We start from the raw sequence: 18,491 nt of genomic DNA on the forward strand, positions 1-18,491 counted from the left end.
GGAGACCATATTCAGGTGTATAAAATTGTGGGCGGCCTAGATAAATGGGATAGAACGGACCTATTTCCCTTAGCAAAGGTGTCAGCAAGCAGAGGGGCACAGATTTAAAGTAATCGGTAGAAACTTTAGAGCTGCTTAGAGGGGACTATTCTTCACCCAGAGGGTTGTATCGGCCTGGAAGTCACTGCCTGAAAGGGTGGTAGAGGCAGAAACCTTAACCACATTTAAAAATGTACTTGGCTGTGCATTTGAGATGCTCTAACCTGCAGGGCAACGGGCCAAGAGCTCAGAAGTGGGATTAGGTTATATGGTTCTTTGATGGCCGGCACGGACACGATGGGCCGAAATGGCCTTCTTCCTTGCTGTAACTTTCTATGATTCGATGACACTGCCTTGAGTTACTCCTGCAGCGATGTCCTGTGGCTGTGATGATTACCTTCAACCACCACAACCATCTTCCTTTACGCTAGGTATGACTCCATTAAGTGGGGCGTTTTCCCCCCGATTCCCATTGATTTCAGTAATACTAGGGCTCCTTGATGCCACAATCGGTCAAATGGTGCCTTGATTTCAAGGGCGGTCACTCTCACCTCATCTCTGGAATTCAGCTCCTTTCTCCATGTTTGGATCAAGGCTGCTATGAGTTTTGGAGCCGAGTGGTCTTTGCGGAACCCAAACTGTGCATCCGTGAGCAGGTTTTTGGTGAATAAGTGTCGCTTGATAACACTTTCGATGACACCTTCTATCACTTTGCTGATGATTGAGAGTAGACTGATGAGGTGGAAATTTAATGGGTTGGGTTAGTCCTGCTTTTTGTGGACAGGACACACCTGGGCAGTTTTCTACATTGTCGCATCGAGGCCAGTTTTGTAGCTGTATTTGAACAGCTTGGCTCGACGCACAAATAGTTCTGGAGCACAAGTCTTCATCATGATAGCTGGCATGTTGATGGGGCCCACAGCCTTTACTGTATCCAATGCACTCAGCGGTTTCTTGATATCACGTGTAGTAAATCGAATTGGCCTCTCTTTTGTTGGGGACCTCAGGAGCAGGCCAATATGGATCATCCACTGGGCACGTCTGGCTGAAGATGGTTGAAAATGCTTCAGCCTTGTCTTTTGCGCTTACGTGCTGGGCTCACCCTCATTGGGGATGGTGATATTAATGGAGCCTCCTCCTCTCCTTAGTGGGTTAATTGTCCACCACCATTCACGACTGGATGTGACAGGACGGCAGATATTTGATCTGATCCGTTGATTGTGCAATTGATTCACCCTGTCTATAGAATACTGCTTCCGCTTTCTAGCATGCATGTAGTCCTGTGTTGCAGCTTCCCCAGGTTGTCACCTCATTATTAGGTTCGCCTGGTGCTGCTCTTGGCATGCTCTTCCACAATGTCCACTTGCCTGGATGTGTGCTGCTCCAACAACACTCAAGAAGCTCAACTCCATGCACGACAAAGCAGCCCAATTGATTGGCACCCCATAAACCAACTTAAACATTTACTCCCTCCACCAGCGTACCGCGGCTGCAGAGTGTAGCATCTACAAGAAGCAATGCAGCAACTCGCCAAGGCTTCTTCGGCAGAATCTCCCAAACCAGTGAGCTCTTCCACCTGGAACTACAAGGGCAGCAGGCGACTGGGAACCACACCACCTCCACGTTCCCCTCCGAGTCACATAACGTCCTGACTTTAAAGTATATTGCCGATCCTTTATCATCACTGGGTCAAAATCCTGGAACTCCATTCTTAACCGCACTGTGGGAGTACCTTCACCTCAAAGACTGGAGTGCTTCAAAAAGGTGGCTCACCGCCACCTTCACAAGTGCAATTAGGGATGGGCAATAACAATATGCGATGCCCGCATCCCATATACGAATAAAAAAGCACTCCAAATTGAACGAGCTTTGATGCCCTGGCTTGATGGTAATGGTAGAGTGAGGGATATGCCGGGCCATGAGGTTACAGATTGTGGTGGAATAAAATTCTTCTGCTGATGATGGCCCACAGCGCCTCATGAATACCCAATTTTGTGCTGCTAGATCTGTTCTGAATCTATCCCATTTAGCACGGTGTTAGTGCCACACAACACGATGGATGGTGTCCTCGGTGTGAGGACGGGACTTCGTCTCCACAATAACTGTGCGGTGGTCACTGCTACCAAAAGTGTCATGGAGAGATGCATCTGCAACAGGTGGATTGGTGAGGACAAGGGCAACTAGCTTTTTCCCTCCTGTTGGTTCTCACACGACCTGTTTCAGGCCCAGACTGGCAGCTATGTCCTTGTGCACTCGGCCAGCTCGCTTGGTGATGGAAATTTAAGTCCCCCACCCAGAGCACATTCTGTGCCCTTGCTAATCACAGAGCTTCTTCCAATTGATGTTCAAGATGGAGGAGTATTGATCCATCTGCTGAGGAAGGGCGGTAGGTGGTAATCAGCAAGTCGTTTCTTTGCTCATGCTTGACCTGAAGCTCTGAAACCTCATGGGGTCCGAATCAATGTCGCGGACCCCAGGGCCTCTGCTGCCCAACAGTACACCACTCTGCCTCCAACCCAGGTGGGACTGCCCTGCTGGAGGGATAGGACTTACCCAGCGATGTTGATGGAGAAGTTTGGGACATTGGCTGAAAGCTGAATAGTATGATTCTGTGGATATGACTATGCTAGGCTGATGCTTGACTATTCTGTGGGACAGCTCTATCAATTTTGGCACAAGTCCCCAGATGCTGGTGACTGGGCTGTGTTTGACGAGGTCGATGCCGAATGGTCCATCCCGTTTTATACTTATTGTTTTCATAGCTGTTTATTACAACTGAGTGGCTTGTTAGGCCATTTCAGAGGGCAATTAAGAGTGAACCATATTGTTGTGGAGACCAACGTTTGGACCCCAATGTAGAGGAGACGCATTCTGAGCGGCCAATACAGGATATTAAATTCAAAGAGGTTCATGTTAATCAGTAAGGAACTGCTGACATGCACCGTGCACATAATAACACCAGGGGCCGCATACAAGCCGTCAATCATACTGCCGAACCGCTAACAGGCACCGTGTACATTAAACCACCAGGGGGCCGTCATTCATACTTACTTATACTGCAGACCTGCTAACCTCTTAGTTGGAACAGTAAGCTGTGAGGAGAACACAAAGAGTCTGCAATGGGATATAGATAGAATAAGTGAGTGGGCAGGTAAGGTGGAAGATGCAGTAATGTAGGGAAATGAGAGTTTATTCACTTTGGTATGAAGGATAGAAAAGCAGAATATTTTTAAATGGTGAGGAACTTTCAAATGTTGCTGCTCACAGAGATTTGGGGCTCCTCGTGAAAGTAGCACTGAAAGCTAGCATGCAGGTACAGCAAGCAATAAGGAAGGCAAAGGTCACGTTGGCCTTTATTGCAAGGGGTTGGAATATAACAGTAAGGACGTCTTGCTACAATTGTACAGGGCCTTGATGAGACACACCTGGATTATTGTGCACAATTTGCGTCTCCATATCTAAGGAAGGATAAACTTGCCTTGGAGGCAGTGCAACGAAGGTTCACTAGATTGATTCCTGGGATGAGAGAGCTGTCCTATTATGAGAGACTGTGTAGAACTGGTCTATACTCTCAGATGTTTAGAAGACTGAAAGGTGATCTCATTGAAACTTGCAGGATTCTGCAGGGAACTGTCACTTAGATGCTGAATGATTTATTCCGCTGGCTGGAGTTTCTATAACAAGGCGACATAATCTCAGGTTAAGGGGTCGGCCATTAAGACTGAGGTTAGGGTGAATTTCATCAATCTGAGAGTTTTGAATCTTTGGAATTCTCTGCCCCAGAGGCCTGTGGATGCTGAGTCATTGAATATATTCAAGGCTGAGATAGGTAGATTTTTGGACTGTAGGTGAATCAAGGGATATGGAAATCGGGCGGGAAAGTGGCATTGAGTTCGATGATCAGCCATGATCTTATGGAGTGGTGCGAAGGGCTGTATATCCACTCCTGCTCTTATTTCTTATGGTCTTATAATCTGTTACAACTCTCACTTTTTCCCATTTTGATGAAAGGTCATCGACCTGAAACGCTAACGTTTTTTCTCTCGCCTCAGTTGTTGCCTGACCTGCTGACCATTTCCAGCATTTTCTGTTTTTATTTCCAATTTCCAGAATCCGCAATATTTTGCATTCGAATTTACGAAATTATCAGCAATTGCTAGTGTGCACCCCAAGAGGTTGCATGTGCACGGTGCATGTTTGCAGGTCAGCAATACAAGTAATGGCATGTGTGCGTGCCACATGCAGGTCTAAGGTGCACAGTGCAGGTAGACAGACTGCATTATAAGTAAAGGCAGCGTGCGCCGCCTGCTGGTCGAAGGTGAACGGTGCATGTTAACTGGACTGCATCATAAGTAACGGCAATAATGCGCCTCCTGCTGGTCTAAGGTGCACGATTCATGTTAACAGGACTGTATTTTAAGTAACGGCGAGTGTGCGCCCCCTTCTGGTCTAATGCGCACGGTGCACGTTAGCCGGTCTGCAGTATAAGTAACGGCGAGTGTGCACCAGCTGCTGTTCTAAGGTGCACGGTGCATGTTAGGAGATCTGCAGTATAAGTAACGGCACGAGTGCGCAAGGTGCATGTTAACAGGTCTGCTGTGTAAGTAACGGCGAGTGGGCGCCCCCTGCTGGTCTAATGCGCATGGTGCACGACAGCAGGTCTGCAGTGTAAGTAGCGGCAAGTGTTCGCCCCCTGCATGCCTAATGCGCATGGTGCACGTTAACAGGTTGCAGTATAAATAACGGTGAATGTGCGCCCCCTGCATATCTAAGGTGCACAATGCTTGTTAGCCAGTCTGCTGTATCAGTAATGGCCTTTTGCGCCCCCTGCTGGTTTAATATGCACGGTGCAGTATAAGTGAGAATGAAAGAGCACCCTCCGGTGGGTTAATGCAGAATTGCGATGCCTTCAACCGTTAACGTAATTGTGTTTGATAGTTATTTATTTATTTATTAATAAAATGTTCATGAAGACGTGAAGTTCCTGACACTGAAATAATTCAACTCAGAGGGAAAAGTGAGCAATTCTTACAGCAGATGGGTGGAAGGAAAGTCTAAGGGGATTGCTGAATGATGGTGAAAACTTTATTAACTTTTCTGCCATTCAGCCGAATTGCAATGCACTTTGAAGTTTTTCTCAATTCATAGACTGTATTTTAAGGGGTTCAGTGAAAATGCTCAGTGTTTATGACACCGGGGTTCTGTGTGAGGAGCTGTTGAGTTTAACAGGTTCAGCACTGAATGCTGGAAGTTCTCTGACAGTCTCTGCCTCTCTGAATGGTGCGGGTGGTGTGGGCTGGGCAGGGTTGATTGACGGCTGAAGGCTGTTTCCGATTCAGTAAATGTAGAATGTTCCTTCCAAATGTATTTTGATTGATAGCAGCTAACGACTTCTTTGTCTCAGGTCACATTAAGTGAATCATTCTTTGATCATTCCGTGTCTGCTTTAAAGCAGTTTGCTGTTAGTCAGGGAACATTCTGAATCTGTTTGACACGGGTTTACTGCCATTCTCGCATTCTCTGTCTTCTTAAAATGGGTTAGCTCTCAGTCCCAGATCACCCCGTGCCTGTTGAATATTGGTGTGCTGTGAGCCACAGGACACAACCACATAATAAATAGGAGCAGGAGTAGACGATACGCTCCGTGCAGCCTGCACCGACATTCAATAAGATCATGGCTGAACTTATACATCAATGCCACTTTCCCACCCTATCCCCTATCTCATGTTTCCCTTAGTGCCCTAAAATCTATCGATGTCAGTCTTGAATATAATCATTGACTGAACATCCTCAGCCCTCTGGGTTAGAGAATTCTAACGATTTTAATCCCTCTGGGTGAAGAAATGCCTCCCCATCTTAGTCCCAAATGGCCGACCCCTTATCCTGAGACTCTGCCCCCTAGTTCTTGACTCTCCAATCAGGGCAAACAGCCGCTCAGCACCTACGCTGTCAAGCCCTTTAAGAATTATACACATTTCAATGAGATCATCTCTCATTCTTCTGAACTCCAGTAAAAATAGGCCCATTCTACTCAATTTCTCCTCATCTGGCAGCCCTCTCTTCCCAGAAATCAATCTAGTGAACATTCATTCCACCCCCTCCAAGGCAACTATATCCTTCCTTCGGTAAGGTTAACAAAACGTGTACATAGTACTCCAGATGTGTTCTCAGCAAAGCCCTAAATAATTGCAGCAAGACATCCTTACTCTCGTACTGCAACCCCCTTGTTCTAAAGGCTAAAATCCCATTTACGTTCCTAATTGCTTGCTGTAGCTGAATGTTAACGTCCTGTGATTCGTGTAGAAGGACATCCAAATGCCTCTGAATCCGAAAACTCACTACTTTCTCACCATTAAAAAAAATCTTCTGTAATTCCATTCTTCCTAGCAAAGTGGTTAATTTCACACTTCCCCACATTATACTTCATCTGACAACTTCTTGCCCATTCACTTTACCAGTCTATATTCCATTGCTCCCTATTTGCATTCTCCTCACAGCATTCTTGCCCACTTAACTTCGTACCATCAGCAATCTTGAATATATTACACACAGCCCCTCATCTAAGTCATTGATATAGATTGTAAATGTCTGAGGATCAAGCACTGATCTTTCAGCATTACACCAGTTACAACCTGCCATTGCGAAATCACCCATTTATTCCTGCTCTCTGCTTTCTGTCCGTTAACCAATCATATTACTACGCTACTATATTACCCCCAAGCCAATGGGCACTAATCTTGTGTAACAACCTATTGTGTGGCACCTTATTGGACGCCGTCTGAAAATCCAAATGCTTTACATCCACTGGTTCCCCCTTATCTATCCTGATAGTTACCCCCTCAAAAAATTCTGATTGCTTTGTGAAACACGATTTCTCTTTCATAAAACAGTTTTGGCTCCGCCTATTTTTTTCTGATTTTCCAAGTGCCCTCCTACCAAATCCTTAATAATGTATTCCAGCATTTTCCCTACTAATGATGACAGGCTAACTGGCCTAATATTATCTTTGTTCTCTCTCCCTCCTTTCTTGAACAGCCGGGTCACATATGCTACCTTCCAGTCCACGGGGACCGTTCTAGAATCTAGGGGAATCTGAAAGATCAAAACCAATGCATGCACTCGCTCTGCAGCCACCTGTTTTAAAAACGAAGGATGTAGGCCATCAAGTCCCGGGCATTTGTCGGCTTTTTGTCCCTTTAATTTCTCCAGGACCTTTACTTTACTAATATTAATTACTTTAAGTTCCTCGATCTAATTAGACTCTTGGTTCCACATAACTTGAGCTACTTTCTTTGTGTCTTCTACTGCAATGACAGATACAATATGTTTGATCCAGGTCATGCCATTTCCTTTTTCCACGTTATAATTTCTCCTGTCTCTGCCTCTAAGTGACCTGCTTTTAATTTCACTAATCTCTTCCTTTGTACACAATGAAAGCTCTTTAAACCTGTTTTTAAATGTCTTGCTAATTTACTCTAACTCTATTTTCTCCCTCTTTATCAATCACTTGGTCATCTTTTGCTGATTCACAAAACATTCCGAATCCTCAGGCTTACTACTATTTTTGTAACATTGTTAACGTCTTTTTTAAATCTAATACTATCACGAACTTCTCCAGTTAGCCATGCTTGTACCACGTTTCCAGTGTCGTTTTCATTCCTCAAGGGAATGTATATTCGTTGAGAATTCTGAATTATTTCTTTAAATGATTGCCATTGCTTATATACCGTTATATATTCTAATCTAATTTCACAATCTACCTTAGCCAACTCGCCCCATATAACTCCGTAACTCACTTTGTTTAAATTTAAGCCCCTAGTTTCTGACTTAACAGCATCATTCTCAAACGTAATATGGAATTCCATCATACTATGACCAATCTTCTCCAGAGGATCCTTTATGATAAGGTTACAAATTTACTCTGTCTTATTGCACAATACAAGATCTAAATTAACCTGTTCCCTAGTTCTTTCCTCGAAATATTGTTGTAGAAAACTGTCTCGAATGAAATGAACCGTCCACTATGCTACTTCTGTCAATTTTCTTTGTCCAGTCTACAAGAACAGTAATGTCTCCTATGATTATTGCGTTACCCTTGTTCCATGCTCCTCTAATTTCCTGATGTAAAATCTGTCCAACATCATGATCACTGTTAGGGGGGCTTTAAACTACTCCCACCCCTGCTTTCTACCATGTGTTATTCCTGAGCACCGCCCATACTGATTCTACATACTGATTTTCTGGGGTTTTCTCACTACTGCCTTTATCTCACCCTTTATTAGCTGGCTAACCGCCTCGTTTTCCATTTTGCGGAACGTTTCTAAAATTCAAGTACCCTGGAATATTTTGCTCCCAACCTTGGTTACCCTAAAACCATGTCTCAGTAATGGCTACTGGATCAAAGACAATTATTTCTATTTGTGCCATTAATTCATCTGTTGTGGAATGACTGCTTCGTGCGACATTAGTTATAACTTTTTATTATTTTACCCTAATGTGGTCTTCGGCAGTACTGCCCTATTACAGCTTTTAAACTCTCGGTCCCTTCCTGACAGAATCTGCTTGATTTTACCCCAATCGCTACTCTGTTCTACAGCCTTGACGTTTCTCTTTGGATTATATACTTGCCCTGATCTGAGCCCCGCCCCTCCCCCATTCTTAGGGATTGTTCTTCATAGAGCAGCGAGATCAAGAGTTGTTCAAAATCATGAAGGATTTGATAGAGTAAATGAGGAGAAACTGTTTCCAGTGGTAGAAGTGTTGGTAACCAGAGCAAACAGATTTAAGGTGATTGGCAAAAGAACCAGAGGCGACATGTGGGAATATATTTTTAAGCAGTGAGTTGTTATGATCTGGAATGGGTGGTGGAAGCAGATTCAATAGTAACTTTCAAAAGGGAATTGGATAAATACTTGACGGGAAAATGCACATGGCTATGGGGAAAGAGCAGGGGAGTATTACTAACTGGATAACTCCACCAAAGAGCTGTCACAGGCACAATGGTTCAAATGGCCACCCTCTTCGCTGTCTCACACTGTGATAGTATGATTGAACTTGACATGTAAATTAATCCCATCAATCCCAAATCACGTGCTTTTGCTGCACCATTTCTCCAGCGAACCCTGACCAAAATGACGACCCTCTCTCTCTCTCTCTCTCACTCTCTCTCTCTCTCTGCCTCTCTGTCTCTGTCTCTGTCTCCCTCTCTGTCTCTCTGTCTCCCTGTCTCTCTCTCTCTCTCTCTGTCTCTCTGTCTCTCTGTCTCTGTCTCTGACCCACTCTCTCTCTCTGTCTCTGTCTCACTCTCTGTTTCTCTCTCCCTGTCTGTCTCTCTCTCTCTCTCTGTCTCTCTCTCACTCTCTCTCACTCTCTCTCTGTCTCCCTCTCTCTCTTTCTCTCTCTGTCTCTTTCTCTCTCTGTCTCTCTCTCTCTCTCTGTCTCTGTCTCTCTCTCTCTTCCTCTCTCTCTCTCTCTCTCTGTTTCTCTCTGTCTGTCTCTCTCTCTCTCTCTCACTCTCACTCACTCTCTCTCTGTCTCTCTCTCTCTCTGTCTCTCTCTCTCTTTCTCTCTCTCTGTCTCTGTCTCTCTGTCTCTCTTTCTCTCTCTCTCTCTCTCTCTCTCTCTCTCTGTCCTAAATTCCGGCAGCAAAAAGCACACAGCACGGGTAAACTTGTCCATTCATAAGCAGAGAGGTTATGTTAAATTTATATAGAACCATGGTTAGACGGCACTTAGAATACTGCACACAGTTCTGGTCTCCATTTTACAAAAAAATATAGAGAACTGGCGAAGGTGCAAAGAAGATTGAGAAGGATAATACCAGAACTGAGAGGGTATAAATATCAGGAAAGTCACAACAGGCTGGCGCTCTTTTCTAGGGAAACAGGAGGCTGAGAGGTGACCTTTAAAATTCTATTAAATTATGAAGGGGTTTGATATTTCAAATTAATGAACAGATCTGCTTCGAACAGGGTTCAAACCATCGCGCCTAAATCACATTGAACTTTGAGACCAACGCCGCAACCAATCAGATATCACACCTGAAAATAAATCTCTTTGAAACAGACACAGATACAGAATGATCATAGAATCATAGAATCATAGAATGGTTACAGCACAGAAGGAGGCCATTCGGTCCATCAAGCCCGTGCTGGCTCTCAGCACGAGCACTTCAGCTAGTCCCACCCGCACACCTGCCTGTTCCCCATAGCTCTGCAATTTTTGCTCATTCAGGTACTTATCCAAGTCCCTTTGAAGGCCATGATTGAATCTGCCTCCGCCACCCTTTCCAGTTACTAACCACTCACTGCGTAAAAAAGCTTTTCCACATGTCGCCTTTGGTTCTTCTGCAAATCACATTAAATCTGTGCCCTCCGGCTCTCGACCCTTCTGACATAAGAACATAAGAACATAAGAAATAGGAGCAGAACTAGGCCATTTGGATAATGAATAATCTGAAATAATGACCACCTTATCTACCTGCACTGCTACCTTCCTGGACCTGTGGGCATGCACTCCAATGTCCCTCTGTTCTTTTACGCTTCTCAATATCCTACCATTTATTGTTTATTCCTTTGTCCTGTTAGCCCTCTCCTAATGCATTACCTCTCACTTCCACGTTTTGAATTCCATTTGACACTTTTCTGACCACCTGACCAATTCATTGTTAACGTCCTGCAGTCTGGAGCTTTCTCCCTCACTAACAACCACATGGACAATGTTTATATAACATCGGCAAACTTCTTAATCCTACATTGAAGTCTAAATCAGTGAGATATAACACAAAAAGCACGGGACCTAGTACTGAGCCATCCCGAATTTATAGTCTGACATTTTTGAACTGGATGTTCTGTCCAGAAGGCTGTAAAGTGCCTAATAGAAAGATGAGGTGCTGTTCCTCGAGCTTACGTAAAGCTTCATTGGAACAATGTAACAGGCCAAGGAAGGAGAGATCAGAGAGGGAGTGGAGCAGATAATTATAGTGACAGGCGACCAGAAGCTCGGGGTCACACTTGCCGACTGTTCTGCAAAGCTGTCACCCAATCGGCATTTGGTGTCACAATGTAGATTCAGCGAATACAGTATACTAAATTGTAAGAAGTACAGGTAATCGCTGATTCACCTGGAAGGAGTGTTTCGTGCCCTGGGCGATGGGAAGGAAGGAGGTAAAAAGGGCAGGTGTTGAATCTCCTGCACTTGCATGGGATGGTGCCGGGCGAAGGAGAAGGGGTGTTGGGGTGATAGAGGAGTGGACCAGGCTGTCATGGAGGGAGCGGTCCCTTCGAAATGCTGAAAGGGAGGAGGGGAAGATGTGTTTGGTGGTGGGATCATGCTGGAGGTGGTGGAAATGGCGCAGGATGATTCGTTGAATGTGGAGGCGGGTGGGGTGAAAGGTGAGGTCAAGGGGGGAACACTATTATGTTTCTGGGAGTGAGCGGAAGGGGTGAGAGCAGTAGTGCGGGAAATGGAACAGACTCGGTCGAGTGTCATGTCAACCATGGTAGAGGGGGATCCTCAGTTGAGGAAAATGTAAGACATACCGGAAGCACTGGTATGGAAGGTGGCCTCATCAGAACAGATGCAACAGAGACAGAGAAACTGGGAGAATGGAATAGAATGGAATGGATAAATGCCCAGGGACTGATAATCTACATCCGAGTGTACTTAAGGAAGTGGCCCTAGAAATAGTAGATGCATTGCTGGTCATCTTCCAAAATTTGATAGACTCTGGAACAGTTCCCATGGATTGGAGGGTAGCTAATGTTACCCCACTATTCAAAAATGGTGGTAGAGGGAAAATGGGGAATTATAGACCGGTAAGCCTGACATCGGTAGTGGGGGAAATGCTATGTGGATGTGGTGTATTTGGACATTCAGAATGCTTTTGAGAAGGTCCCGCACAAGAGATTAGCGTGTAAAGTTAAGGCACATGGGATTGGGTGCAAGGTACTGACTTGGATAGACAACTGGTTGGCAGACAGGAAGCAAAGAGTTGGAATAAACGGGTCTTTTTCCGAGTGGCAGGCAGTGCTTGGTGGGGTACCGCAGGGATCGGTGCTCGGGCCCCAGTTATTCACAATATATATTAATGATCTAGACGAGGGAACTAGATGTAATATCTCCAAGTTTGCAGATGACACAAAGCTGGGTGGGCATGTGTGCTGTGAGGAGGATGACGAGAAACTCCAGTATGATTTGGACAGGTTGGGTAATTGGGAAGAAGCATGTCCGATGCAGTATAATGTGAATAAATGCGAGGTTGTCCACTTTGGTGGCAAAAACAGGAAGGCAGATTATTATCTGAACGTCAATAGATTGGGAGGAGGGGAAGTGCAACTAGACCTGGGTTTCCTTGTGCACCAGTCGCTGAAGGTAAGCATGCAGGTGCAGCAGGCGGTTAAGAAGGCAAATGGTATGTTGGCCTTCGTAGCGAGAGGGTTCGAGTACAGGAGCAAGGATGTCTTGCTGCATTTGTACAGGGCCTTGGTGAGACCACATCTTGAGCATTGTGTGCAGTTTTGGTCACCTTATCTGAGGAAGGATGTTCTTGCCATGGAGTGAGAGCAGTGAAAATTCACCAGACTGATACCTGGGATGGCAGGAATGACGTATGAGGAGAGTTTGGGTCGATTGGCCTTTTACTCGCTGGAGTTTAGAAGAATGAGAGGTGATCTCATTGATACTTATAAAATACTAACAGGACTAGACAGACTAGATGCAGTAAGGATGTTCCCGATGGCCGGGGATTCCAGAACCAGTGGTCACAGTCTAAGGATAAAGGCTAAGCCATTTAGGACAGAGATGAGGAGGAATTACTTCACACAGAGAGTGGTGAACCTGTGGAATTCTATACCACAGAATTCAGTGGAGGCCAATTCATTAAATATATTCAAGAAGGAGTTAGATATATTTCTTAAGGCTAAAGGGATCAAGGGATATGGGGTGAAGGCAGGGACAGGGTACAGAATTTGGATGAGCAGCCATGATCTCATTGAATGGTGGAGCAGGCTCGAGGGGCCGAATGGCCTACTCCTGCTCCTATCTTCTATGTCTCTATGTTTCTATGTTTCTATGAGTCCTTCCAGCAAGCGTGGTGGGAGGAAGTGTTGTCCAGGTAGCTGTGGGAGTCAGTGGGCTTATAATGGATGTTGGTCGATAGCCTATCCCCAGAAATGGAGACAGAGAAGTTGAGGAAGGGAAGGGAAGAGTCAGAGATGGACCATGTGAAGGTGAGGGAAGGGGGAAATTGGAAGCAAAGTGAAAGAAATTATCTAGTTCAGGGCGAGTGCAGGAAACGGCACCAATACAATCATCGATGTACCGGAAAAAGAGGTGAGGAAGGGGACCTGAGTAGGACTTGAACAAAGAATGTTCCACATATCCCAGAAAAAGGCAGGCATAGCTAGGGCCCATGCAGGTACCTATAGCAACACCTTTAATTTGGAGGAAGTGAGTGGAATCAAAGGAGCAGTTGTACAATGTGAGAACAAGTGCAGCCAGGCAGACGAATGCGGAGGTGGGGCCTCTGTTCAAGGAAGAAGTGGAGCCGCTTAAGGCTGTCCTAGTGGTGGATGGAGGTGTAGAGGGAATGGACATCCAGAGTGGAAAGGAGACGTTTGGGGCCAGGAAACTGGAAACTGTTAAAGTACAGAGGGTGTTGGAAGAATCGTGCATGTAGGTGGGAAGGGACTGGACAAGTCGAGAAAAAATAGTGAAGATAGGAAGAAATCAGCTCTGTGGAGCAAGAACAGGCTGCAACAATTGATCAACCAGGGCAGTCCTGTTTGTGGATCTTGGGAAGGATGTAGAAGTGGGCAGTGCAGTGTTGAGGAACTGAGAGATTGGCGGCCATGGTGGGAAGATCTCCAGAGGAGATGAGGTCAGTGACAGTCTTGGAAACAATTGCTTGATGTTCAGTAGTGGGGTCATGGTCCAGGGTGAGGTAGGAGGAGCTGTCAGAGAGTTGCCGTTCAGCCTCCGGATGGTAGAGGATGGTTCTCCAAACAACAACAGCACCACCATTGTCAGCAGGTTTAATAACAATGTTAGGGTTGGATCGGAGAGAACGGAGTGCTGCAAGTTCAGAGGGAGTTAGGTTGGAGTGGGTGAGGGGAGCAGGGAACTGGAGATTGCCGATGTCATTTCAGTCCCATTCTATGCACTCCAAACCAACAGAGAGAGTAGACAATGGTAATGCAGTAGATGTAATTTATCTGGATTTTCAGAAGGCCTTCGATAATGTACCCCATAATAGACTGATGAACAAGGTCAGATAATTCAGAGTCAGGCGAAAAGTAGTGGACTGGATTGCTGGCTGGTTTAAGGAGAGAAGGCAGATAGTCCGACTACCGGGTAGCTTATTCACAGTGGCAGAAGGTGTGTAGTGGTGTTCCACAAGTATCAGAGCTGGAGCCACGGCTGTTCGCAATTTGTATTAACGATTTAGACTTAGTAATCAGAAACACAATTTATAAATTTGCAGATGACACCAAATTGGGGGGGATAGTCAATACTGAGGAGGACTGCAACAAGTTACAGGAGGACATTAATAAACTTGCAGAATGGGCATAGCATTGGCAAATGAATTTGAACACAAATAAGTGTGATGTATTTCATGATGTTAGGAAGAATATGGAGGTCACTTTTTTCTTGGAGGGTGCGAGTCTAGGTGGGGTAGAGGAACAAAGGGATCTCGGAGTACAAATACACAAATCACTGAAAGTTGTTACTCAGGTTAACAAGGCCAAATATAAAGCAAACCAAGCACTACGGTTTATTTCTAGAGGGATAGAATTGAAAAGGAGGGAAATTATGCTAAACCAGTAAAAAACCTTGGTTAGACCAAGGCTACAGAGAAGATTTACAAGGATGATACCAGAAATGCGAAGGTTTACTTATCAGGAAAGGATTAACAGGCTGGGTCCCTTTACTCTTGAAAAAAGGCTGAGAAGTGAGCTAATAGAGATCTTTAAAATTATGAAAGGTTTTACAGAGTGAATACAGAGAGAATGTTTCCACTTGTGGAGAAGAGCAGAACTGGAGGCCATCAATATAAGATAGTCAGCAAGAAATCCAATCGGGAATTCAGCAGAAACTTCTTTACCCAGAGAGTGGTGAGAATGTGGAACTCGCTACCACAGGGGGTGGTTGAAGCGAATAGTTTAGATGCATTTAAGGGGAGGCTAGGTAAGCAAATGAGGGAGAAGTGAATAGAGGGTTATGCTGATAGATTTAGATGAGGAAAGACTGGAGGAGGCTCGAGAGAAGCATAAACGGCGGCATGGACTGGTTGGACCGAACGGTCTGTTTCTGGCGGTATGTTAATAATGAGTGATTAATCCCCGGGATTGTATTTATTTCAGTTCAATTCTTTGCACTCCAAACCAATCAGCGGCTGTGAACCGTTCACTGATTGAAATACGAGAACTCCTGATGGATCTGGAATTGTTCATTTAATGTTGGAAACTTCCGCAGGTCATAACTCAGGATTTCCAGCTTTCCTTCAAAGTATTGCAGGTCCCGTGTGAGTTTCCATCCAAACTTTTCAACAAATAACAAAATCAAGAAACTAACCTCTCTACCAAAAATCAAATGGCCCATACGGGGATCGAACCCGTGACCTCGGCATTAGTAGCACCACGCTCTAACCAACTGAGCTAACCGGCCGTCAGATTTTACTCTTGTGTATAAGCTTATATTTTCGACACTCTAGCTGACAATTTCCTGCATTAATCTTTCAGCATACACCTGCAGTTGTCAATCATACACTATCCTATCGGCAAATACTATACATATGTCACTGTGTGCCACACATGACAACAGCCAACACAAGTGCCAGGCAATGGCCAGCTCCAACAAGCGAAAGTCTAATCACCGCCCCTTCACATTCAACAGCATGACCATCACCGAATCCCCCCCCACCATCATCAACAACAACTTGCATTTATATAGCACCTTTAACGTAGTAAAACGTCTCAAGGCGCTGCACAGGAGTATTATCAGACAAAACATTTGACACCAATCCACATAAGGAGAAATTTGGGCAGGTGACCAAAAGCTTGGTCAAAGAGATAGGTTATATGGAGCGTCTTAAAGGAGGAAAGAGAGGTGGACAGGATAAGGCAGGGAATTCCAAAGCTTAGGGCAACAGAAAGTTTGAGCGATTATAATCAGGGATGCTCAAGAGGGCAGAATTAGAGGAGCGCAGATATTTCAGGGGGTTGTGGGGCTAAGGGACATTACAGAGATAGGGAGGGGCGAGGCCGTGGAGGGACTATTATTGAAATGGAGAGACACTACAGAATGCTGCGGTTAAGAGGGATCTGGGTGTCCTCGTACATGAAACAGAAAAAGTTAGCATGCAGTAATTAAGTAGGCAAATGGAATGTTGGCATTTATTGCAAGGGGCATGGAGTATAAAAGTAGGGAAGTCTTGCTACAACTGTACAGGTGAGGCCACGCCTAGAGTACAGCATTCATTTTTGTTCTCCTTATTTAAGGAGGGATATACTTGAATTGGAGACAGTTCAGAGAAGGTTCTATAGGTTGATTCCTGGGATGAAGGGATTGTCTTAGAGGAAAGGTTGAGCAGGTTGGGCCTATACTCATTGGAGGTTAGAAGAATGAGAGGTGATCTTATTGGAACATATCAGATTCTGAGGGGTCTTGACAGGGTAGATGCTGAGAGGGTGTTTTCCCTCATGGGGGAATGTAGAATCAGGTGGCATAGTTTCAGAATAAGGGTTTGTCCATTTAAGACGCAGATGAGGAGGAATTTCTTCTCTCAGAGGCTTGTGAATCTTTGGAATTATCTACACCAGAGAGCTGTGGAGCCTGAATCCTTGATTATATTCATGGCTGAGATAGACAGATTGTTGAACTATCGGAGCGTCAAGGGTTAAGGGGGAACAGGCAGAAAAGTGGAGTTAAGGCCAAGGTCAGATCAGCCATGACCTTATTGAATGGTGGAGCAGGTGCGAGGGGCTGAATGGCCTACTCCTGCTCCTATTTCTTATGTTCTTATGTTCTTGTAAGGGCAGCAGGTGCATTGGAACACCATCACCTCCAAGTTCCCTTCCAAGTTACACACTATCCCGATGTGAAAATATATCACCATAACTTCATCGTCGCTAGGTCAAAATCCTGGAAATCCCTCCCTAACAGTACTATTGGAGTACCTTCACCTCATTGACTGCAGCGGGTCAAGAGGGTTTCTCACTACCACCTTCTCAAGGGCAATTAGGGATGGGCAATTAATACTGGCCTTGCTAGCGATGCCCAAGTCCTAGGAACAAATTACATTAAATTAAAATAGTCACGACTGGATGTGGCAGGATTGCAGAGCTTTGCTCTGATCCGTTGGTTGTTGGATCGCTTCGCTCTGTCTACACATGCTGTTTCCATAGCTTAGCGTGTGTGTAGTCCTGTGTTGTAGCTTCATGAGGTTGGCAGCTCATTTTCAGTACGCTTGGTGCTGCTACCTGAAATGCTCTCCTACACTCCTCATTGATACAGTGTTGATCCCCTGTCTTGATGCTAATGGTAGGGTGAGGGATATGCCGGTCCATAAGGTTACAGATTGTTGTGGAATACAATTCAAAAACTGAGGCCCCCTCTGCCCTCTCAGGTGGACATAAAAGATCCCATGGCACTATTGGAAGAAGAGCAGGGGATGATGAGGTTTACCCCGGTGTCCTGTAGCCAATATTTATCCTCAAATCAACATCACTAAAACAGGTGATCCTCGATTATCACATTGTGGGAGCTTGCTGTGCACAAATTGGCTGCTGCTGTTTTTCCTACATTACAGCAGTGACTACAACTACATTGCCTGTAAAGCGCTTTGAGACGTCCTCAGGTGAAAGGCGCTGTAGAAATCAGAGTCTTTCTTTTACAGCCTTCGAAGTCACAGAATCACAGAAACCCCACAGTGCAGATAGAGGCCATTTCGGCCCATCGAGCCTGCACCGACACATATCCCACCCGATCCCCGTAACCCCTACACCAACACATATCCCACCCTATCCCCGTAACCCCACGTATTTAATCCCCCTAACACTAAGGGTCAATTTATCATAGCCAATCAACCTAACCCACACATCTTTGGACTGTGGGAGGAAACCGGAGCACTGACAACTGACAAAAACCAAAAATCAACATAAATTGAATTTAACAGCAAAAGGAATTAAGGCAGGCCAGTTAGCTCAGTAAGTTGGAGCGTGGTGCTAATAATGCCAAGGTAGTGGGTTCGATCCCTGTACGGGCAATTTACTTTTTGATGGTGTGTGTAGTTTCTTAATTTTGCTATTTGCTGAAAAGATTGGAGCTGTCATACTTTGAAGCAAAGCAACAAAACCTTAGTTCTGCCGAGAGCTCAAGGAACTGGAAGGTTGACCCTGTGTCTATCTGTCCACAGATGGCGCTGATATGCAAATCGCTTCTACTGGTCGTGT

At 45.1% G+C, this 18,491-nt stretch overlaps 1 protein-coding gene and 1 non-coding gene across 2 annotated transcripts in view; one reads left to right on the forward strand and one right to left on the reverse strand.

Moving 5' to 3' along the window:
* LOC147085400 (uncharacterized) overlaps positions 1-18,491 on the forward strand; it is a 327,863-nt gene that overhangs the window by 83,200 nt on the left and 226,172 nt on the right. The window lies entirely within an intron of this gene.
* On the reverse strand, positions 15,632-15,705 carry trnas-acu (transfer RNA serine (anticodon ACU)). The gene has a single exon. It is a non-coding gene; the product is annotated as a tRNA-Ser (tRNA).

Source organism: Somniosus microcephalus, unplaced genomic scaffold (assembly GCF_052327205.1).
Source record: "Somniosus microcephalus isolate GS21.2 unplaced genomic scaffold, FLI_Smic_1.0 unresolved_chr8, whole genome shotgun sequence".
Lineage (NCBI taxonomy): Eukaryota > Metazoa > Chordata > Chondrichthyes > Squaliformes > Somniosidae > Somniosus > Somniosus microcephalus.